Source organism: Sciurus carolinensis, chromosome 10 (assembly GCF_902686445.1).
Source record: "Sciurus carolinensis chromosome 10, mSciCar1.2, whole genome shotgun sequence".
In the NCBI taxonomy this organism is placed as follows: domain Eukaryota; kingdom Metazoa; phylum Chordata; class Mammalia; order Rodentia; family Sciuridae; genus Sciurus; species Sciurus carolinensis.
In genome coordinates this window covers 85,212,088-85,238,393 of record NC_062222.1, presented here as the reverse complement: position 1 = coordinate 85,238,393, position 26,306 = coordinate 85,212,088, and the positions used below count along the sequence as shown (strand labels likewise).

General features: G+C 34.6%; 1 pseudogene; it reads right to left on the bottom strand.

Annotated features, from left to right (window-relative positions):
* Window positions 1-23,535, bottom strand: part of LOC124994537 (UDP-glucuronosyltransferase 2A3-like) — an 83,743-nt pseudogene extending 60,208 nt beyond the window's left edge.
* Window positions 23,536-26,306: the final 2,771 nt, after the last annotated feature.

Sequence of the window (26,306 nt, the reverse complement as noted above, 5' to 3'; positions counted from 1 at the left end):
CTATCTTCTTGTATTTGGTAACATTAGCTTTGTGGCATAATATATGTTCTATTTTAGAGAAGGATCCATGTGCTGCTGAGAAGAAAGTGAATTTACTCTTCGTTGGATGGTATATTCTATAAATGTCTGTTAAGTCTAAATTATTGATTGTGTTATTGAGTTCTATAGTTTCTTTGTTCAATTTTTGTTTGGAAGATCTGTCCAGTGGTGAGAGAGGCATGTTAAAATAACCTAGTATTATTGTATTATGGTCTATTTGGTTTCTGAGATTGAGAACGATTTGTTTGACATACATGGATGCGCCACTGTTTGGGGCATAGATATTTATGATTGTTATGTCTTGCTGATTTATGGTTCCCTTAAGCAGTATGAAATGTCCTTTATCCCTTCTGACTAACTTTGGCTTGCAGTCCACATTATCTGAAATGAGGATGGATACCCTAGCTTTTTTGCTGAGCCCATGTGCACGGTTTGTTTTTCCCCATCCTTTCACCTTTAGTCTGTGGGTATCTCTTTCTATGAGGTTATTCTCTTGTAGGCAACATATTGTTGGATCTTTCTTTTTAATCCAATCTGCCAGTCTATGTCTTTTGATTGATGAATTCAAGCCATTAATATTCAGGGTTATTATTGAGATATGATTTGTATTCCCAGTCATTTGACTCATTTTATTTATTTATTTATTTATTTATTTATTTATTTTTGACACGACTTGGTTCCTCTTTTATTTGACAGTTCCTTTAGGATAGCTCCTCCCTTTGCTGATTTGCTTTTGTTTTCATCTCTTCCTCTTGGAATATTTTGCTGAGAATGTTCTGTAATCCTGGCTTTCTTTTTGTAAATTCTTTTAGCTTTTGTTTATCATGGAAGTATTTTATTTCATTGTCAAATCTGAAGGTAAGTTTTGTTGGGTATAAGATTCTTGGTTGGCATCCGTTTTCTTTCAGGGCTTGAAAAATGTTGTTCCAGGCCCTTCTAGTTTTTAGGGTCTGGATTGAAAAATCTGCTGATATTCTTATTGGTTTTGCCCTGAATGCAATTTGGTTCTTTTCTCTCACCGCCTTTAAAATTCTGTCTTTATTTTGTATGTTAGTTATTTTCATTATAATGTGCCTTGGTTTGGGTCTGTTGTAATTTTGTGTATTTGGAGTCCTATAAGCCTCTTGAACTTGATTTTCCATTTCATTCTTCAGATTTGGGGAATTTTCTGAAATTATTTCATTGAATAGATTGTTCATTCCTTTGGTTTGTTTCTCTAAGCCTTCCTCAATCCCAATAATTCTCAAATTTGGCCTTTTCATGATATCCCATAGTTCTTGGAGATTCTGTTCATGATTTCTTACCATCTTCTCTGTTTGGTCAACTTTATTTTCAAGGTTAAATATTTTGTCTTCAATGTCTGAGGTTCTGTCTTCAGGTGTTCTATCCTATTGGTTATGCTTTCTATGGAGTTCTTAATTTGGTTTATTGTTTCTTTCATTTCAAGGATTTCTTTTTGGTTTTATTTTCAATATTTCTAACTCTTTATTGAAATGATCTTTTGCTTCCTGTATTTGCTCTTTTAACTGTTGATTGGTGCGATCATTTAATGCCTCCATTTGCTCTTTCATTTCATCGTTTGTTTCCCTTATCATGTTAATTATGTACATTCTAAACTCCCTTTCTGTCATTTCTTCTGCCATGCTGTCATTGGATTTTATTGATGTAACATCTAGATTTGTTTGAGGCATTCTCTTACCTTGTTTTCTCATATTGTTCAGGTATCAGTGGACTCCTGAGTTGTTGCAGATTTCCTCTATTGACTTATAATGTCCCTGAAGATTTCTAGTATATCCCCTCTTAGCCTTCAGTAGCTTAAGTCTTGGAGGAAGTTGATAATGTGGTGCTCCACAAGGAAGCTGCCTCTCTAGGGGTGGTGGCCTTCAGATGGGGTATATTCCCTGCTAGTGGGCAGAGGTGCCTCCACTTGTTGACCAATGGTCAACCACAGGGGATCTAGGCTGCAAGCTGAGCAAGGCCTGTTTGGGTCTATGTCTCTGGTTTTACCGTCCTTGTGGGAAAACCTCACCCGGTAGGGAAGACTCACCCAGTGGGAGGTCTCGCTGGTCAGGTCCCCTCCTAGAGGTTTCCCTCAATCCTTCCTAGGCAACGTTCCCAGGGGCCCGGATCTACCTCCTGGGCCTGGGAGCCTCACCCTTTGCACACGAGTCTCCTTAGGCTGCCTCTCCTCAGATAAGCTGCCCACAGTCCTGGAACCTTCGCTCCGCCCCTCAGCTTGTCTCTGTGCAGCTCTTCCACTGAGACGCCACCTAGGTCCTGGGACCGTGCTTTGCACCTAATCACCTGGCTATGTGGCCCCTCCTCTGAGCAGCCACCTGGAGCCCCGTATAGACGCTCTGAGCCCCAGCGACCCGCCGCTCGCCTCTTCCTCCAGGCAGCCACCCAGTGTTCTGTGTGGTCGCTTAAAGACCAAGCAACTGACTGCGCACCTCCTCCTCCTCCAGGCAGCTTCAGCAGCGGTTGCTCTGAGTCCAAACAGCTCACCTCACAGCTCCTCCTCTGGGCAGCTGCTGGAGCCCCAGGGGGTTGCTCCGAAACCAAGCATTGTGCTGAGCAGCCTCCTCTACAAAGTTCCCAGCTGTCCGTGTTCACTGCTCTAGTGGGGGGAGGGGTATCTTGCCGCCTGGGCTGGGCAGTCTTCCTCTGCAATGTTCCCAAGGGCCTGGACCTACCTCCTGGTCCTGGGAGCCTTGCCCTTCGCAGACGAGTCTCCTTAGGCTGCCCCTCCTCAGAGAAGCTGCCCGCAGTCCTGGAACCTTCGCTCCGCCCCTCAGCTTTTCTCTGCAGCTCTTCCACCGAGAAGCCACCTAGGTCCTGGGACCCTGCTCTGCACCTAATCGCCTGGCTATGTGGCCCCTCCTCTGGGCAGCCGCTGGAGCCCCAGCAGGTTGCTCTGAAACCAAGCATTGTGCTGAGCGGCCTCCTCTACAAAACTCCCAGTTGTCCATGTTCACTGCTCCATCGGGGGGAGGGGTGTCCCGCCGGGCAACTCTACCTCACAAATTTCCCTGTGTTCTGGTACTTCTGCCCTATCTGGGATATCTCCCCAACGGGAGAGACTCACCCGGTGGCTTTGAGTTGGTCCCAAGTCTCTCAATATCTCCTCTTTTGAATCCTGAGTCCTGGAGCAACATGAAATGCAGCCACCCTCTAGTCCGCCATCTTGAAAAACCCCATTTTGTACCCTTTGTATATAAAATTACAACTCGATAGAATCTACTCTCTTAGTAACCTTAATAGAAACAAAGCAATCTCAAAGCTTTTTCCATTTACCATTTTAAAAACTCATAGTTAATGTTTAAATATATTAACTCATGGAATTTCAGAAGTCAAGAGTGCTTGATTTTATAATTAGCAGTTGATGTTCCAGCATTTTAACTTTGTAAATTAATCAGATGTCTTCTCTAACACATTTATGAAGTTCACCCATATTAAATCTAATTTACTGATTTTTACTGTAAAAACACAGCTATCAGACAAGTGTCATTAACAGTATTAGCCATCTCCTCCCTTTTGAATGAAAATCTTAGAGGCAATGAATACTACATTCTAGAAAATTTATAGAAACCAACATTGTATTGTATGACCACCTAAAAAAACTTGTGAATTACTAATTTTAGGACATCTATATTCTCATCTGTTTACCTAATTAAAATGAAAATTTTTTTTAAGTCACATGAGCTAAAAGGTACTTGAATCCATTTTTTTCATGCTAAATATAATTAACTCTCAAAGACTTTGGGGTCTTTCCCTAGACATCACCAGAAGCAGCCAGAATAAGTTGATGCCCCAATTCTCTAAAAGAATTTAGTGACCCTAAGTCCTTGAGGGGGCAATGTAAGGGGACAACTAGATGAGAACCATGGGAACACAAGGTTAACAGAATAATTCTAGGAAGTGATCCACTTTACTGACTCTCCACATGCTTTCTTTGCCAAAAAGCTATCTGCCTGCAGCCCCACCTGGTCTGAGAGTCAGGATATGTCACATTCATCTACAAACAAACTGAGGCAGGGGGCAGAAGGACTGGCAGTCAGTGTAGGTAATGAAAGATGGGGATTGAGAAGATCAGGACTGGTTATCAAAGAAAAGGCCATGGGTTGATAACAACTAACTGCCAGGATCACACTTACCAGCAGGAGAAGTTGCTAACAATTAGCCCCTGTGCTGCTTCTTCCTCCCTTCCTCACATACCTGAGAGAAGAAAGAGAAAGTGGGGTGATCTGTGGTCTGAAAATTCAAGACATATCCACCCTCAAGGACTCCCAGCCTGGAAAAGAGGATGCACTGACTATCAAAATAAATTAGTCTTTGTTTTCCATGTTTAAAATTTTATTGATTTATGCATTTCTGAGAAAAAATAAGCAAGACATATGGCATAGATAAATTTGGGGAGGGAATTATATGGGGTAAGAAAGGACTATTTTAAGTAAAATGAAATTCAAGATGAAACATGAAGGATTAGCTGGAAAAGGCATGTCAGAGAAAAGATACATGATATAAAAAGACTCTGAGAGTTAGCTGTTTTTTTCTGCCTTCTAGAACAGGGGTTCACATATCATGAGCACAACGTGCCAGAGAGAGTGTGAGGGTCAGAATGGCTAGGTAAACCAGAATTTCATCATGAAGAAGGTGCTTTTAGACTCAAGATACTGAGGTAGACAATTTGACTGAAGGGTTTGAAACGGAACACAGATACAAATGATTTAAGATTTAAAATATCATACATGTTGAGGACTGTAGAGAAGATTATAGGAAAATAGGGCTAAGGGGCTAAGATGACTATCCACTTGAAAATTGGCAATGGATGCAAAAAACAGTTCTGACGAGAACACGAAGGAGTTGATGCTTCTGGGCATACAGGTGAAAAGTTGAAGGAATGAATGGAAATGATGTGCATTTTGCAGTATTGATATTAACTGCTAAGAAAGTAAAATCATTGGGTGTGAAAATTTAAAAACTAGAAATGTCAATGATGTATATACTGTACAGGCGAAAATCTAGAAATCATTTTCTTGTTTCTTTTATTGAATAAGCTAAACACTTCAACAATTGAAATATAATCCTATTTTTGCTACTTATAATTACCAAGCTTTCAAAAATAATAAAATTATTAATGAAGATATAGATAAACTGGCAAACTTTTCATTGCTGGTGGAAATATGAAATGATAGAGCCACCACGTAAACATTATGGAAGTTCTTCAAATGCTTAAAAATAGAATTACCATGTGTTCTAGCAATCATATTCTGATTATTTATCTGAAAAACTGAAATCAGGATATCATAGGTGTTATTTGCACTCCCATATTCATTGAAGTATATTCACAATAGTCAAGACAAGACATTAAGCAAAATGTCCACTGATGAATGAAAGACAAAGGAAAGTAGGGTATATATCTAAAATAAAATACTATTCAACTTTAAAAATGAATGACATCTTGCTCTATGAAACAGTATGAATGAATTGTAGGATGTTCTGCTTGGTGAGATAAGCCAATTAGAGGAAAACAAACACAGAATTTCACTTAGGTGAGATATCTGAAATGCTAATGCCCTGGACTCACATAAAGTCTTCTGCCCAAAGGGTCCTTTACACTCTCTTCTGATCCCTGTGATACATAGCAAAAGTAGTCATTGGCTTGTTATTAAATTTTGAATGAGACTGGAAACTTGACCAAAACCGTGCTACTTCTCATGTTCATTAAGTTATAATAAAAATAGAAATAGAACTGAACATTAACAGCATTCTATTATTAAAAGGATAATATATATATGAATTGGCCTGAGCAGTTTCAGAGAAATAAGTAAAATTTTCGGGAGCTGACTTAGACTTTCATGGAAACTATTTATTTTAAGATAAATTGCAGTTACCTACCATCTTAGACCCATGGAGAAAATTTTTATTAAAAGCAGAGAAAATATCCAGGAAAAGGTTATGTATGCTTGCATTATATTCACAGTACAGCAGGAAGTGGTCTTTGATAATATCCCATTCAGCAATGTCACTGAAAGTTGATTGTGAAACAAAATCTTTCCAATTACAGAATATGAAGCACCACATCTGGATAATGTTTGGGTTCAGGAGAGGAGACAATAATGGCTTGTATTACAAATCTACAGTCAGGGCAGTGACTAATGGGTTGACTAGTCAAACAAAACTTGATTTAGAATGGAAGATTAAAGGTAAGAAAGTCTAAGCTAGGATTACGTCAATACCTCTTGGATTTGGCATAGGTATATAGGATGTTCACATTCCATGGCACTTCCCACCAGAAGGTGTGAAATTCAGAGAACTGTATCAATAATAAGGTGAGCTAATGACCTGTCACATGGCAATCTTTTTCTCCTGACACTCCAGAATTTGGAATAAAACTCATGTACAAAAGAGCAGTGGTGACTGGAATGGAGACTATGCATTAATATTCAGCATGAGTTTTCTCACTAAAATCAGTCTGGCCACTGATGCTGCCATGTGCTTTATCTGTTCATAACAATTATCTCCCCAACTCTTTCCAAAAATGCATTACTCTCTAGAGTTCTTGCTAGCTACAGGTAACAGATTGTTTGCTTGCCTTCTACCCTACAGGATGCATCAGAAGAACTTTTAATCACTGTACCATTTCTGTCATGAAATTTGGTGGGCATAAAGAGGTCCTAGTGAAAATCATGGCAACAGTCTTCATGTTGAACATAACCAGGTAATATATTAATAGGAAAGGAAATGCAACAAGATCAAATGTCCACAAAATTTCAGATTTTTATCATGTTCTCATTACTTAATGGACAGCTGTTTAAGATTTTAATTTGGAGACCATATCTTAGGTATTTGAAGAGATATATTGAAGGATATATTATGTTTTAAATCATACCTGATATATGATATCTTTTAATTTTAGTTTGAGTACCTAAGTCTAGAAGTCAAGAAGTTATAAAGGAGAGAAGGGCTTCTAAGAAGTAGGCTTTCCTCTTTTTCTCAGAAAATTTTGTCATTTATTATTATAATCTGGAGTCAGAAAGCTCAGGGGTTGCAATTATCAGGGAAGAAATAATTCAATCCAGAATAGGGTCATGATTACTTAGATTGGAAGATATGAGTGTTCTGTTATTATTCTGAGTTTCTCTTTTCCAAATTTAGTTATAAAAAGCAATGCTATCTTGTATACGTGGTGACTGGTCCAACTAAGTTGCAGAAACACATTGAGTGCAGGCAAAATTCTGTCTAGTATTCAGCACATTACTTGGATACAACTCAATTCTCTGCTGTTCAATAGTAAAGTACAATGGAAAGTTGTGAGAAATGTCAAGAAACATGTTATCATATTTATTTGGAATTGATGAAGTTTGGTTCATCCTGCCAGTTAACCTTAAGCACTGGAGAAGTGGCCAAAGGATACCCTATTCGTGTACATGGAATGTATCTGAACAAAATAAGTTAAATTAACAATTTTGGCCTCTCCTGCAGCTCCAAGGGCTATGAAAGAGCTATGGAGAAGCATTGTATTGATGTGCCAAGGCCTCTGTTTAAGGTGTCTAGAATTTCCATATCTGAGTAGTTTTAGGAGTGACATTAAAAGAAGTCCATTCCCAAACTTTTTTTTTAATCTAGATAAATACTGTAGTTACACAGATATACTGCAGTTACCCTGGAATCTGCTAGCTAAAACTTCTTTCTGATGATATTTAGGCAAAGGAAGAGACCAGCAGGATATCAGAAAGCAGGGGGAGAAAAATCCAATGAGCTGTAACACTTGAGTAGCAGTGAGTCTTGTATGACATGGTGACCAGTCTCAGGGAACAAAAGGAGGCCTGAGCCTCAACAGACCTCAACCCACAGAGTAGTCTACTGCTCCCTGGAGGAATTCCAACTGCAGAAGACAACCTGATCATGGACTAAATATAAAATCTCTTAATAAAAATACGGCAAAGGGGTGAAACTCAAAGCACATCAATATGAACTACCTTTTTAAAAGGTTGTTCAAATTTATCAAATGCATTTTGAGCCTTCACAAAAAGTTTAATTTGCATTTTCTGTAATATATATATTCATGAAGATATACAAGTCACATAGTTACTTTTAAAAATTGAGTCATTTTCAAATTATCACATAAAATGAATAAGAATTTTAAAAATTTTACTAAGCCAATGAACGTCATTTATGTCGATTTATATATCAGATACTGAAATGAAAACAAACTGGACCTGCCATTAAGTATACAAAAGTTAAACAAAGTACAATTTTAATATATTTGCTAGAATAATGCAAAGATGATTCAAAGAGTGTAATTTGCCTATAATTACTATTTTTCCTTCATAAATATTTGTTATACCATATTCTTGTTCAAGCTGATAGGCTCATATATCTTTAGCATAACAAGTAACGAATGAATTTAAACTCATAGTGGATAAAGACTAGAATCAATTATCTCATATTTAAGCCAGTATATTCTGACAGAAAATTAAATGATTATAAGTTATGAATATTAATAATTTAAAACATAACACATTCATACTTATCAATAGTTACTGTCACTTAAAAATTTCAAAAAATTACTAATTTTGTTCTGTGTTCCTGATTATTTTCTCTAAAAATGATCTCTTCACCTTTAACATATTGCTGATTCTGAAAAAAAAAAAAAGATGTACTCCTTTCCAGAGACAGTACTTAAATCCTTCCAGTAGAGGACACACAAGAATATTTGCTGAAGAAAAGCAAGAAAAAGACAATGTTTATCTAAACATGTTCAATGAAAATTTTGTAGACCTACTGTGATATACCAACAGTTATAAATTCATGCTATAATCACTGTAACAATGGAGAAGCAAGAGTGGTTTACTTTTTTTAACTTAAATTAAAATTGTTAACCAATTTTCTGTGGTGGTTCTTTGATTTGTGGGGTCTATGGGAACTTGTGAATTTGACTCCTGATTTCCCTACATCCATCAAATTCCATTTACACTTTGTGCCTGTCCCAGGATCATTTTGTTAATCAGCATATAATTTGAATTTAAAAACTTTAAAATTACCTTATGAAAAGAACATATATAGACTTAGTAGTGCCTCTGTGTCAAGAAAGTGATAGGAAAATGGTAAAGCCACCTGGAAAAGAAAGAATGGGACACACTCACTAGTTAATGATCATGTTGAACTCTATGTAGGCTTTTCTCTAGACCAAGTCAATGGAATAGTTTTTGTTTTGTTTTGTTTTGTTTGTTTGTTTGTTTGTTATTGGTATTGGGGATTGACCCAGTTCATGCTAGACAAGCACTTGATCAACTGAGTTACTGCCCCAGCCCAGATTGGGATATCTTAACACAGCATGCAGATGGGTTTTCAATAAGACCTTGGTTCCCAGAGTTATTAGAATTTCCCCATTCAGGACTTTGCCAAATTTAGAAAGGTCTGTTCCCTCTTTTTCTTGGTCTATTCCCTCTTTTTCTTCTTTCCTGTCTTACCAATTTTTTGACAAGAAAACAAACAACATTTTGTGACTATGAATATAAAAGTTGCCACACAGGCCAGCAAGAACCCAATCACATCTAAAGAGTGGTACTGGAACCAGGCGAGGTCATGGGAGGCTGACCTTAGGTGCTTGGCTCCTTTGTGGTGCATGACAAACTTTATCCGGAAGACTGCTCTGTCCAGGGGCTTTATAGGCTGATCATGGTGAATTCTTATAACCTCATGGCATTCTCTTTATAACTAAACGACAAATACATGAAAATTAGTTTTATTTTAGTTTTTTACTGAAGATAATTTCAAAGTTATACAAGCCAAATGTTTTACAATGTGTATAGAAGCCCAAATTCATAGACATGTTGAGGTAAAGTTTATCTTGCATGAACTTAGTCAGTTGCCCAGGGTAGTAAGAGTCAAAAAAGAGTAGGTGTGGTAAACTCAAACACAGTGTGGTTGTTAGACATAGAAATGTAGACCTAGAAAGAAATGAAATATTTTGTTGAATCTATACCTAATTTTTCACTGAAAATATTGATTTTATGTGAGGATTATAAAATCAAGATGTGATTGACCCAATATTATTGCTTAATATCATTTAAAACATCAATATGCATGGCCACTAACATCTAACTAGTTTATAAGACAAATATGGGGAACTGCTCATAAACATTAATGACTTGTTTTATAGTGTTGAGATCTTTGCAGTGTGGTAATTACTCCTTTGCACACATTTGCATATTTGTGATGAAAATGACAATGTTTTATTGGCCATGTCAGGACCAAAGGAAAACACTAGGGAAATTTATAAAGCAGCATGTGCAAGTGCATTGAGTTCTTGAAAGTAATAAATATGACTCCCTAGAAACAGATTCCCTAATCAACAGGGCACTGTAATAGCAAGTCATTGTTAAAAGCTCTAATCATTTCTCAAACACAACTGGGTAGAAGTCTATGTATTTGAAAGGGTAAGGTATGCCTTCATTTGAAGTTTCCTAGTAGCCTGGCCAGAATTAATTGATTTCACATTGGTTTAAGTCATGAGTAAAAGCTCCAGACTGACTTCATGGGGATGAGAGAAAGTATGTGGTTTGTGATGGTATATTTTGGTGCAGACAAGACATTTTCAGGATCAGGGAAAGGGAGTGTACTCATCATTCACAAGTGACTATCATACACTAGATCCAGCAGTGTGAGATTATCAATAAGCACTCTTTGTATATAATGAAGAAGAGTCAAGCTGCCATTCACCTGCATTGAACTATAGGTAAGGTCAAGATAATAGTTTCACATGGTAATTCGATTGCATTTTAGGCAAAGTGTAGTTGCTATCAAAATCTTTTCCTGCAAGTCAAATTTTTTTTAAGAATTTCACTTTTTACACTGTCAGTATAAATTTGGATTATACATAGATTTTATACATAAATGTATACACATGAATGCAGTTAAACTATATTCTTAAATAAATAAGAAAATAATCAAGAACTGTGTTCATAAATGTATTATTTCATATTTAAATGTGCTGTTTTATAACTATGATAAAATATTTTGAATAATTAAAATTACTATAATTTATATATTACAATGTAACTTTTTATTCTTTTAAATTGCTTTCTGGAATAAGACAGTGGAATACCCAAAATCCATATTTATTCTCTACACTATACCACTCTTGTGTTTTCAGATACTTTCAGAGGTAGCATTAGGTTGAAGGTTAGTGTAAATATATTTAAAATAGGCAACTGTTAGTATTTACTTGGAAATTTCTGAGTATTGATAATTCTGTTTTCTTGCATCAATAATTTAAAAATCAAGAATAAAATTCAATGGACATTGTATACATTACAGGTAAAAAGAATCACAAAATCTATCTACTTTCATGTGTAATAAAATGAACCAAATTATCAGTCAATAACATCCTAGTAAGAATGTAATCGATTAGATATCAAGAGTCTAAGAAATTAATGGCCAATTGTTTAATTAAAACTGCTTTAAATCTGGAAGACAAAAATTGAAATGTTTGATTATTAAGTATTTTTAAATGCATTTGCTGCTATTTAACAGAAGTGTTATGTGACAACATACTGTCACAAGCAATGATTTGATTTTTCTCTTATCCAATTGTATAGCTTTTCTTCTCCCACAGACTTACCAAGAAGGTCATTCTGAGATAGTCAATCAAAAATCCAAGTATTGGCTCTATATTGTAGGTGCTAGCTGACAGCAAGCATAGAGAAAGAGTTTGCAGCTTGTAAACACTGAGGTATATATTAGGACTGCTTATGTCTCTCTGTAAAGGTTTCTACTCAAAGTGTATTAAGAATAGTATACATATATTGAGGTTTATCACTTTAAAATTATTGGAAGTGATTCTTTAAATAAAGAAACTGAAAATAAATAGGACTAGTCTAAAAAATCAGAACATGGAGGTTAAAAACAATAAGAGACACAAATTCTGTGTAAACCTGTTTATTTCATTTTACCTGTCATGTTTCAAATGTAATTTTTTTCAAAAATATAGTTAGTGTTAGGTTTTTAGTCTTTATTTTTAATGATGGTATTTTCTTACCAGCTTTCCTTCCTCCCTTCCTCCCTCCTTTGTTGTTCTCTAATTTTCTTTCTTTCCTTTTCTGCTCCCTTCCCCCCAGCAATGTGTTATTTCTTTAATTTTTTTAAATGGGGATTAGATAAGAATTTTCTTACATTCCCCTTTTTAATAAAGTATTTAAATTAGGATTTTAACAATCTTTATACATATTTTAATCCTGGGGGATACTGCAAATTTTAAGAGACAAATATAGAAACAAAAACCAGAAGTTCTATCATGCCTAATTAGCATAGGTACCTTTGTATCATCTATGTAGTTTAACTATAAATATAAAGAGTACCAGGTGGTTGAAGAACAGGATTATTAGAGAATAGAATATAGACTTCTAATTATAAAATATCAAGGTTAATTGAATAACAAATTACAAATTCATATTGCTTGACAATAATATTCTATTTTTTTTAACTGTATAATATTGAGTTTGGAAAGAATAAGTTAATCTAATCTTCTACTTCTAAAGCAACTACACTTTGATAGAGTTTTTAAAAACTCAGAAATTTGAGGTATTTTTTAGCATATTTTTCTCTACTCTGTATAATCATTGTCTTTTCCTGGACCATGGAGCTAACATGTTTCAGAACTGGGAGTAGTCCATGCTAGCAAAAATGTTACAAATGGACAAATATTTACACCTCCATTCTATTAAAAATCAATGATTACCAAGTGAGTTCCCAAAGAAAAGCCAAGGTGCAGTAGGCAAGTGATCAAATGTACTTAAGTAGAAGATTTTAATGTTATATAAATGTTTACTTAACACTGGTGTCAGTTATGCTTAATGTTTATGAGTACCAACATCCATCTGGAAAGAATGGGATTAGGCATATTCTCTGCCCCATTAGTAAGATGCTGAAGGTGCACAAGGTCCGAGGCAATGAAATTGGTCTTTTCTTCTGTGACATCTCTGACCAAAAACCCCAGAGAAAACACGACAACACCATCGTCACCTGAGCTCTGGACAAAGTCTTCTATTTCCTGCAGACAAACATTCTTTCTATTCACAAGTGCAGCATCATAAGGAAAAACATGTTCACCTATACTTTTAAGTAGTAAAAGTATAAAGTAATGTCAGAGAAATTATTAGACTTTTCTGTCTTCTACCCATAACTACCTATCTATTTGAAAGGAAGTATGTCCCTTAAACTTATGGCTAAAATATATCATAAGTGACTGCAAGTATAATATGAATCAAATCACCACAAAAACAAACAGGCAATGATGACAGCTCTTCTCATGGTTGGTGGAACTGTTATTCTCAGGGTATCATTTTCCCAACCAACAGAGTTGTCTACAAACTTGTAAATATTTCACGGCAGTAAGTCCAAGAAAGGATCCAGACCTAGGCTTTTTAAATTATCAGTATGCCTGTTACATCCAAAAATGTACCTTCCTGTGAGACAAACTTTCAAGGTAATTTTCCATAAGAATCTACTTTTCTGATTAATAGAGCTATGAAGAAATTTCTCAAAAATGTAATATATAGTAAAATATTTTGGAAATAGATACAACAGTTTATCTATTGCTATAATAATAATGACTTTTATAAGATAGTATATTTAATTTGAGCCTTAGAGGTGGTAGTAATGTGGAAATTCCAATACAAATAAAATTCCCTGAGTACTTACAGATTTACAAATTGTGCACTGCATAGTCCAGGACTGGAAACTTTTACATAATATTCTATGTGAATGCCACCTTCTAAAGGTAAGTTCTATATGCTCTGTGCAACTATTTGTGATCATTCTGGTATCACTCTATTTCTCAGTTCATGGTTAGTAAATTTTGAGGGGAGGGATAATGAGTTGAGTGAAAGTGCACTGTAATTTCCAGCTTACTTAATGTCAGGAGAGTTTCTGAGGTCCTAATAAATGTTTTCTCATAAATAAGTCTTTATCAAGCAAACCAAAGTGCACAAACACACACATACACCACCATGCTGATTTGTACTTTTGATTTAAGTATGTCCATTACTTCTTTATTCTATTTATCTAGTGACTAGCATAATTCATTCATCATGTATAAAAACTGTGATTGGTAGTCATACTCCTCAAAGTCTGTATCAATAGGTAATCTGAGTTTGGAATTGAGTCCCTATCACTTCTTCTTGCAAACTATGTCTAAGCTGTTTTTTGTGTAATTATACATGTGAAAGGGGAGAAAAAAGGGTGAATAGTATGGTAGGGTATTATCTAGTGATCGTGGGTGCATTATATCTCTCTCAGTATATTTATTTAGTTGTTGTTTTGTTAACATCTGTACTGACAGTACTCAGCAAAGCTTCTCTGCATCCATAAACTTGTCTGCTAAGTAAATAGTATTCATAATCTTAAAATGATATTTTAAACTTAAGTATGCTTTATGTATGTTAAACATAAATCAGGAACTCTCCTGGGCTCTGCACTTGACCTTCAGCCTACTGAGGAGATTTTAGTCATCATCCTACAAACCAGATAAAAAAATATTTTGTCTCCTCACTCACCCCTATTAATAATTAACAATTGCTCTTACCAAAGTGACTAAATAGTTTATTTTGTTTCTTAAAACTTATTTCCGTTCAATATTTCTGGCATTCCAAATTTATTCATTGAAAACTTTGGAATTTGTCATATAATTTTATTTTACACTCAAAAAACAAATACTTAAAAAAATAATGATCATTCTTATAGAAAACAATGATATTATTGACTCTCTCTCTCTCTCTCTCTCTCACTCTCTTTCTCAATAATGATGACTTTATTTTTTGACCATGAGGTATGCTGATAGAAGGTGCAAGTGAACCTCACCATGTAAATGGAAGGAAAAATGACCATGTATCCCACTTTCCTCCCCAGACAACAACTCTAAAGGACATGAGCAGGATTGGTGGGGTTGTACACTCCTGGAAAGTGGATCTCATCTCTGGTATGATTTCACATACACTGGCAGGGACATATTTTGTATTTCAATTATTGCTAATTCATTATATTATGACATGAAATTTTCTCTTGTATCCATTCCTCTCAATCATTGTGTTTGAAAAAACTTGTCTTTTCTCAATGCTTCTTCACAATATCTTTCTTTAAGAGAATTCTATAAGGCTGCTGGATGCCTCCTCCTCCAGGGACAGGGCTGAGGTCACTTGGGGTAGCAGGGAGGTAACACTTGGGGCAGCCACTGCTCAGGAACTGAGGATCTGCTGTCTCTTGCCTGCTTGGTGAGGTGTCTGAGTGACCAAGTGCTGCCACACCCAAGGACTGTTTTGCATGACCAAGAAGAAGGGAGAGATGGGGGTCACTATTCAGTTGGTTGTTCCCAGTAACTCATGAAGTGAAGGCTCAGGCCCGTGACTGTCCAGCATTGTGTTGGCAGTAGTCCTGAGGTGGGGGCCTTAGGCTGAGTAGGTTTCAAATTTGTGGTTCTCCTGACTCAGCCTCCTGAGTTGCTGGGATTACAGACATTGCCCTGCAAGTCTCTCAGTTTTATTATTATTTCTCTATGTTAATGACTGTCAATCTATTTTTAATGTTTTCTACCAATACTGAGAACTTGTACTATCCAAAGAATTTTCAGAAATCACAAGAAAATCCCTAGTGACCAAAAACTGAACTCATTATAAACTCCATGGTCTTTTTTTCACCAATTGTTTCCTCTGAAAATAAAGGTTAATTCACATTATGCAATAACACCCAGGATTAAAATATAGGAATGCTACCTTATTCCATATCTTCCCTTAATATTTATTTCTTCTTATTCAAAAATCCTGTGCAATCAGAAGGAATTCTCATGAAGGTATCTTTCTCTATCAACCCTTTTAGAAAATGTCCATGGCGATAACTTTCCTCATTCATTGGGAATACCTAAGTGGTCTCCTTGGTGATTCCCATGGTTCTACTCCCTGTGTGTGTGCTCAGTATCCACACTAAAGATACAGGTATTTTTAGTATACCACTGGAATTATTTTATTTTTTTGACTAAATTCTCAAAAAATTCTGTAAGACCTAATATAAGTCGAAAAAGAAGACCCCTACAATAAAGAAAATAATGGGAAGTGACAGACTGAAGAAATTCAACAATGTATCTGTATTATTGGGGCTGTAAACTTTAAAGGAAAATGGAACAATTTTCATTATCCTAGACCTACCTTAGGTAAAGGTTTGGCAGGTTCACAGTGCAATCCTCCAACAAACTCAAAACTGGGTAAGTATGGACGAGGAAATTCAAAATCCCAGTATGTCCGAATTAGCCAAATTTCAACTTTGCCCACAGTCTCACATAATGTAGTAGGTCTTCCTGGACAAAATAAAGATTTGAGTGGAGAAAGTTAATACACATATTTACTAAGAAAAAAAAAAATGCACCAAGAATTACCTTTTAAGCTGTTAAGGAAAAGAATTAAGACCTCTAGAATAATTACAATGACTATATGTTAAAAGGAAGAAAGGAACAAAGGAAAGTAGGAAGAAAGGAAAGAGGGGGTAATGGAGAGAGGAAAGAAGGAAGGGAGTAAGGAAAAAATCAAGAAAGAACTTGGGGGCACTGAACGAGAAATGATATGCAAGTATAGATTCATAACTTTAAAGGAAACAAAAATTTAACTACAACTATTAAGAGATTTATTACTAATTTTTTCTCTCTAATTAAGTATAGAAAATAGATTAACTCCATTCCATAAGCCTCATTCATGTCACTTCTCAACAATTTCCCAGTTTTTGTCCAGGAATACATCTGTGTCTTACAGCTTCTGTATTCTCATTCAAACATATCATTGAAGGACCCATACTTAATTCAATTCATCTTTTTTTCATGAATAAAATCCTATTACTTAATTTGATTTCTCAATATTTTCAGTAAACAGTTCCTGATTAATTCACACCCAATACAAACCCCTTATATGTGAGATACATATATAAATAACATTAATATCACATACTTATTCACATGTTAACTTATATGATAGTTTTAGACATAGGCAGATTCTAAGTATTAAGTTTAGGAGTTTTGTGAAAAAGGATGAGTATTTGTAAATAAAGTCAATCTCTACACATAAAAAAATGTGTTTGGCCACAGAGAAAAGAAAAACTCCAATGAGAATATTTTCTTACTAAGAACTCTAATGTAGTTAATAACTTTTGAGCCTGGTATAGAAAGTCTCTTTGAATAGTCATTACTTAGTAGTGTTTGAAGATATTTGTGAAGGCACATAGCCAATGTCTTAATTTGATCACGAAGAAAGATGGCCCAAATATTCTCAGCTTGAAATTTCCAGAGATTGGAAGAGAACTTTTCCCCCCATCTTCCACATCAGAGTGTTTATGCCCTATATGTCCCTTTTTTGGGACTGGGGATGTACCTCAATGGTAAAGCCTAACTGTACAAGGGACTGGGTTTGATCCCTACCACTTCGAATAATGGGTGCTTCATTTCATGTGTGCTTCATCCTGGCCTGATCACTAATTCCCTAAGTGAAGTTTATGTTCATAAATTCCAGACCAAATTTTTAGGAAGACCTAACTGATTCAATAAACTTGTATTTTTAAAGCAGTTATTCACAATTACACACATAAAGTCAAAGAAAAATGAAAACAAAGGTACACAAAATTGGCAAATAATTTCATAAGACATTTTAAAAGTTATGCTGAAGAACTATGAATAAAAGTACTGAATTAAAATTTAACATCAATTCTTTTCTTGTAATTATATTATTTATATAAATAGTGATAAACATTGGATAATTATGTAATATAAAATTAATAAATTAAACAATATGAGCTGCCAAGTGATTATTGTTATTGATTGCATCTATTTTTTTAAAATCATATATGAGTCTAAAGAGATGGTTTTTAGTTCAAAGAACTCCTGGAGGTAACTTGAATATATTGCTACATACCTTTCTGTAATTGATGTAGATAAAACTTTCCAGAGTGACAGTTATCAATTTCTGAGGTGACCTGTTAGTTAGACTGACATGTACAGATGACTTCTAGGCTACCTAGATACTAGTTTATTTCCAATGTCTTGTGAGAAAATTCATATGCACAATGTCTGGAGCATTTTTTTAAAGAGTAAAAAGCATATTCTCTATTTCACTTCACTTTCCTTCAGGTCAGTCTACAAATGACCTAGTCCAATTATTTAAGCAAGAACAGTAACACAATGTATGGAAGAACAACTACATAATTAGTTCTGGATTTCTGGATGACTTAGTGACTAGAACTTACTTTCTTCATATAGTAGTTACATGAGGGAGAAATAATTTCTGTGCATTTATGGTGTTTTGTTGTATATGTTTTTACTGCACCTCACACTGTAGAGTCAATTGTTTCATGGTAGGTGACATATCATAGTAGCACAAACCAGAATAGTAACTATGGATGATATGAATGATTTCAAATCCTACAAACATTTTGAGAACAGAAATGACAGGATATCCAGTCAGAATATTTATGTACTGTGAGAAAAATGTTGCATGTACAATGATCCCAGTTATTTTTCACCTGAGTCACTAGAGGAACTGAGTTTAATTGAATAAAATGGGGAAGACTTCCAAAACATATTTGGTGTCAGCTAATTTTTGACATACAACTAAACATCCAAATGGTGATAGATATCTGGAGTTAGAGGTGAGCATTACAAGGCAGACAGTCTACCCCAAAATGCAATTTTGGGGGTCATTGGCATACAAATGATAACTAAAACCTAATAGTTTTATGAGACAATCAAAGAACTGGATAAATACTGAGACCATATAAAATGATAAAGTGGTTCACTTTAGCTTGATAGACACATATACTTGTAATGAGCTATGTGCTCAGTACATTCTAAAGTAATGGACTGAAATGTTTGCCAGCCCCACAAATAGAAGGAAACTTTGAAACAATAAAGAAAACTTTAACCAGTTCCAAAGTCTCTAAAATATAACTGGTAATAGAAAAAATTAGAAAAATTTAAAGTAGAAAAAACAGTTGTAAAATTAAAATATGCCGAATAACTCAAAGAATAAAATGTATAAAAATTTCAGATGAAAGACATGGAATTTACATTAGATTTTTTATTCAATTATGTTCTAATTATCAGAAACACATCAAAATAGCAGCATAATAATTAACTTCCATGAAAGTACTGCAAATCAATTATTTTTAATAATATAGCCACATATGCATTAATTCAGTTATTTTTGCACTACATTTTTCTGTCAACTTACTTTATATTGTTAAAAATTTTAATATTTTAGATAAAGCATTTTTGACCAAAGTATACCTAGATATTTTTAACCTCGTGTTCTCTCTAACAGGAAACTTTTGTCTATGTGAATTCATTTTAATTCTAATATTATTTCTTGGATTTTCTCTTTTTACTCCCCCCAATTTCTTGCATGTTTATAACTGGGTGACTTTAAATTTTTTAATCTTCCATTTTTCCATGAAATGAAACCCCATAAGAAAAACATTAATAGAATTTTTGGTAATATTTAAAAGTTCACCACAATTGAGAAAGAATATTACTGATTGTTCAGAAACTGACATATCCCTAGGAAGCCAGAAGCAGAGCCATCAAACTGACACAGTTGAATTTGTGAGCTCAGTTGCACTAAGAACTACTCTGACAAATAAAGCTCTTAAAAAATAATCGGATGGAAGTGTATCACCACAGGGTTTAAATATTTTGCTACAAAAGTTTACTTTCACATCAGCTGATTCATAGCCTGCTTTACACTTAGAAATTTACAACCACTTTTCCAAGAGCCTTTGTCAACAATGAAATCAGAAATTAGCTAGAAAAATATATTAAAATTATATAGATTAAAAATAAATGGGGGCTCAGGATATAGCTCAGTTCATAGAATGCTTGCCTCACATGTACACGTCCCTGGGTTCAAGCCCCAATACAACCAAAAAAATAAAAAACAAAAATAAATAAACAAATAAATGTAAGACAGCAAATATAGGATGTTCATTATAGTTATAGCATTTATTATAATTAATAAAATAAATGCATGTAACTTAAGAAGTTAAAGAAATAGTAAAGTAAAACAAAGAAAAACAAAATCACTGAAGTGTTTTTGGAAAGGGACATTATTATTAATAGGAATCATATTAATACCATACTAAAAATCAACCCTACCTAAAATTTAGGTGCTATAACCCTATGATGATTAGTTAACTGAATACAGTAATATTTTAATGGAAGATAAGGAAAAGTAAAATTTGCTGTAAATGAATTGATAGTTTATGTTTTTAAAAACAGTTATCCACTTTATCCACAGGTAAAGAGCAAAATCTTATGACCATTTGTAGAAACAAAAGTAATATTATTCATAAAGTTGAAAGTTATTAGTGAATTAGGAATAGAAAAATGCCCTCTTAGAGTATCAGGCACAAAATTTTTAAAACGCTTCATTAAATATAGCCTTTTGTGTTGAAATATTGTAAGCATTCCGATCAGAATAAGACAATGTGAATGGTATGTATAAGGATATATCAATCCAATCAACATTCCACACTACTGCAGTTAAATAAGAAAATAATTATGTGAACAAAGAAGATCTAAGTGTATTTATCTAATGATGCTTTGCTATGTACAAATCCAAAAAAAAACACAGATCAGTCATTAGAATTTGATAGTTTACATTTTGAAATATATGACAAAATAAAAATAACAGTGTGCTTAAGTAGTGAAATTTTATTTAAATACTTTTTAATTTAAACTTTGATTAATTTCTGACAGGTTGTATAAATGAGGGGCTGAGTTGTAGCATAATTGATTATGGAATCAACGAAACATTTACTATGTCATTTGAAGGAAAATGGGTGGAACTGCCAACCATCATTGTGAGTGAATTATGTCAGATTCAGAGAGGAAAGCATTATTTGTTTTCTGTCATACGTAGAAGGTGGAGTGAAAAATAAATGGGAAAAGAGGAGCGAATGCCATGAAAGTAGAAGAGAGACCAATGGGTAGAGGAAGGGATTCAGGAGAAGGAAGAAGAAGCAGGTGCGGAGGTATTGGAGAGTAAACTTGATCAAATTACATTTTTAAGTATACACAATAATGCCACAATGAAACCCACCATTCTGTATAAATAAAAAGCACCAATCAATGTATGTATGAAAAAGAAAATCAATGTGATGGACTCAGTTGTGTTTTCCCAAATTCCCTTGGAGAAACCTGACTCTATTAGTAGAAGTAGTCCTTAGAAGTGATGAAGGTTAAGTGAATTAAAGGGTGAGGACCTAATCCAATACGACTGGTATCCCTCTGTAAAAGGAAAACACACCAGGGCACAGAGATGGAAGAGGTAAGGCCTTGTGCAGACACAGGAAGATATGAATCTGCAAGAGGGGAGAAACCCCAAGAAAAAGACACCCTTGCAACCCTTGATATCAGACTCCTAACTTCCAGAACAGGATAAAAGTACATTTTTAAGTCACCGGATTCTGGTCCTTAGTTTAGCAGCCCTGGCAAATTAACACAATTGTGGAGTTTAATTAGCTATTATGTTTTAATACCCACTATCATCTTTTGTGTGGAAGCTTGTATTTCCTCATGGTTCTCAAACACATTTGAAATGCAAGCCTTCCTTTGATAGGTTCAGAAGAAAATTAGAAAGTAACATCAATCATTAGAAAAAGATAAGCAACTAAAAATAAGTTGAATAAATATTACCAGTGAAGTAAAAAATTTATTACATTTTTAATGTATTGAGAAATAAACTCTTTTAGAGTATTTTATTTAAGTTTTCAACTCTCTGTTATATACTCCCTGAAGTTTAAAGCACCCTAGGACATTTTTCATTATGACTAGCTGTGGTGAAGCAGTTCACAGGACATATTGAAGTTTCCTACCTGATGATAAGATGCATAGAAATGGTAGGTAAACTGGTCCAAGTGGAGAATAGTATAAATTTCAGAGTAATAAGAAGTTATTCTCAAAAATGGAGGAAGCAAAATTCAGGTAAAGTCAAATTTCAGATTAAATTCCATTTTCAAAATAGCTCACATTTCAGTTTATTACCTGTATATTGCAAGATTTTCTTATTATATCATACACTGCAATTTTTCTTTTTTTTCCTTTTTCCCTTTTATGTAATAAGATGGTGAATATCATACTAAAGTGAAGTTCAATGACTTGGAAGTATTTTTATACTATAAATATACCTGGAAAAAAAAAAGATTTATTCCCTTGGACTAACAGTGATTTTTTATATGGTTTTCACTTCTTATTTTGATGAGAATCTATTAAGTTTCAAGGTGTCTTACAAAACAGTCTAATAATTATAAGGAAGGAGTAACCATACAGGGTGGTAGTGCATACATTTAATCCCCTCGGAGACAGGAGGATCATAAATTCAAGGACAGCCTCAACAATTTAGCAAGATGATCAGCACACATTTAAAAATAAAATGAGAAGGATGGGGGTTGTACCTCTATGATAAGACACCCCTGGGTTCAGTCCCAATAGCACTTACCCCACAAAAAAAAAAAAAAAAAAGAAAGAAAGAAAGAAAGAAAGAAAGAAAGAAAGAAAGGGGTCAACCATGGCAACAGAATTCTTGTCTTATAATTAGTTTAACACACCATTCATTGTTATCGTTTACAGAGTTTTATGTGGAAATCAATGATTTGAAAAATGTATTCCTTACATTTCTGCAGGTTTTCCTTTGGCTTCCTAAGGGTCTTTGGATACTAGTGTACCATGAGAAGCAGAGTCTCTTACCTAATGCCTCACCATAAAATTGATTCCAAAACTGAGAGTCATATTGCTGGAACATGAAGTCAAAGAACAAGGTAAACATCATATTTTTAACCCTTTCCATGAAGGTCATTCTGTCTGTTAGTCCTCCCATGGAAACAGGCACGTAGGAAGGCAGAATTGGAAGATTCCCACAGTATCTCTCTATAGTGTTGCCCATGGACAGCCTTATTGTGTTCACAAAAGGGATCCCAAGCAACTCAGCCACCAGCTCCCCACAGGGAACCACGGGGTCTATAACCATGACATCATACTTGGTTTCCCGGAGCTTCTTCATGAGGGACTCATTGTAGACTGCTTTCCGACAGATTTCTTCAAAATGTTCAGTTACATCAAGAAAGAGTTTTGAAATAAATTTGCTGATTGCCAGAGTGACAATGTTGGCATAATATTCACAGCTACATCGAGAAACTCATTTATTATTTTCTCTGCGTCCTATCACTTCCCTGACACAAAGATCACTCAAAATCTAATGCAAAAGTGTTGAGATAGTCAAACAAGTAATTCTGTGAAGAAATCAAAATTGTCACTTCATGTCCCCTCTGCAGGAGTTCCTCAAGAATGGTCTTCAGGTTGAGCCAGTGGCTCATTTCACAAGGCCACACGAGGACCTTCCCACAGAATCCACAGCTGACACAACAGAACTTCAGCAGAAGAATTGTCGAAACCCATTTCTCAAGCATCATGTCAGTGTCTCTCTGCACTGATTTTAGTGGTGGAGTGTTCACTGGGTTAAGTAAGAACCCTGGTAATAAGAAAGTCAAATATTAACTTCTAAAACTAGGAAAGGATCCATGTATACAGAACTTTGTCAATCTTATTGTCTGGGTGCAGCGCTTATATGACATTTGTTAAATGATAAGATCCTTTTAAACATTTGTGTAGAATTTGTTTTAGTTTTCAAATAAATCTGCATTAAATATCTTAAAATAGCAAAAATTTGAATATCTTCAGATTAATAATTCAAAGTACAATAGAAGAATGCATTTAAGGAAGTTCAGTAAATCGTATGGTATATCTTATGGAAAATGATAATTGATAATATGGGGAAACATATATACAAGTCTTGGCTTAAAATTGGTTATATACTAGTATGCAGAAGACACATAATATAATGAAAGGAGGTAAATACTAATTATCAAACAGTGTTATATTGTTTCAGGACTCAAGGGAAAGATGCCTCACTTTTATATGAAGGAAATCAGAAAACGTTCTGGAAGTGGAGCAGTACTAGCAGGTGTGCCTAGAAGCAAAGTTGGCAGAAGAGAGCTACTCAGGAGGAGAGGAAGAACTCAAGATAAAGAATGATAATGCAGAAATTGTAGAATTGTGATCACCTAAGTTCACTATGTGTGGAGCACAGGGTGACAAGGAAACAGTGTGGAAAAGGAAATTTAGGTGACTTCAGAGACACTTATTGCTATTCTCTGGTTTCAATTTTTAACTCTGATGTTGGTTTACAGATGGAAAGCATAAAATGAGTTTACTAAATGATGACAAGTGAAAGAGGATCAACCTCTGTGTGAAAAGCTAAAAAATGGCTTATTTTATAGTTCAAGGAACCAGAGAACAATGACTCAACAGAGACATGAAACACAAAGGTAGGAATGACTATGGAAAACTTTTTGGCCTGCCAGGTATAAGTTATTAGTCATGTCTGTGGATATAAATACATTTGACCTATAAATGCTTAAATCTCAGGAGAGAAGTAAAGATTAGAAAAACAGGTTTCATTTCCAGTTATCTATCCATATTCAAAATGATTTCAGTTTTTCCCCTCTTTATAATATCATACCTTTAACATTGTTCAGCACTTGGTATATGTCAGTTTTTGTACTTTGTCAGAACATAGCACAATATAGTTCCATTTAAAAAGGAGTTCACATTTTATTTCATGATGGAGTCAGTTAAACAACACTAACTACAAACATAAGAGAGATGGATCTTAGTAGGTAGGAGGGAAAAATCCCTGAGGGAAATAGTTTGGCTGAAAGAAGGAAACGATGAAATAATGCTTTAGTTAAACTTTAAGAGTCTGAAAAGTATTATTTTATAGGAAAATTACTGATGTATGGGTATTCCATGAGGTTGATACTAATTATATCAAGGGTAAATTCAGATATAATATTTGGTAAAATAGACAAATCATTGAAATTTCAAATCTCTTGACCCACAATAGGTTTATTTAGAAGACACAAAAGTAAAGCTAGCATTGAAAATTTACAAATTTTATTACATTGCATGACTAGGATTTGCAGACTTTCTGGTGCTAGCTGATAAAAATCAAGGAAAACAATCATAAATAACACCAAATACATGGGCCATAAAAGTAATATTGTAATCCGAGTAGGTAAAAGTCCTTTTATACAAGAAAACCTAGAAGCAATTAGGAGAAAAAAATGAATTTATGTACACACTATGACAAAGTTCATGATGTGCTATAGAATACTTTAAACAAAGACAAAGAGAGAAATGGTATATAACATACAAATATTACATTCAAGTATATATTTTATTTGAGAAATGCCTATTACTTATTTTATTATCCAAGAAAACTAACATTTAACTCTGGTAATATAAAAGAAATTTAAAAGCATGGTAATATTTTCTCTAATGGCAAACTAAAACATTTAAAAATTATACAAAATATACATGGATCTCATAAAATTTATTTTTGATTTCACGAGAAAATTAAAATCAGTAGTCTGACAAAGTACAAAAACTGACATATACCAAGTAAATCAGGAGTTCTGAAGCACAAGCTTTCATGAGAAATTCAGCTATTCTTGCAAAGATACACAGGGTGCTTGAGGAGTGAGGAAATTTGAAAGTCTAAAGTCTTATCCCAGCTCCCTACTCCACACATACATTCACTAATGCTGGACTCCAAAATTCCACCCTCACCTTTGCAAGTGAATTTCAATACACACAGGTTTACAATGAGGAAAATTGCCTGTGTAGAGTTGGCATTGTGTAGAACAACAATATCCTCCCTGTGATTTGTTAACACAGGTAGCCCTCAGGGGGATTTTAATTCAATTCAAATTCAAGAAAGAAAAGGAATGATTCTGACATAAGTTTCCTATGTACACATATGAATACACCTCAGTCTCAACTCTACATCATGTACTACAAGATTGGGCTGCTAATTAGAAGAAGATGTACTCCATTTTTGTATAAATAAATCCATTTATTCTCTACTGTCATGTAAAACTAAAAAGAACAACAACAAAAAGATTATGTGGCTGGGCATGGTGATGCACATTTGCAACCCCAGGAGGCTGAGGCAGGAGGTTCTAAAGTCCAAAACCAACCTCAGCAACTTAGTGAGATCTTCTCTAAAAACAACAACAGCAAAAAAATAAATTAAAAAGACTAGGAATATAACTTAGTGGTAACACACGACTGAGTTTAATAGAGAAAAAAAAAAAGAGGAAAAGGAGGAAGCAGCAGCACC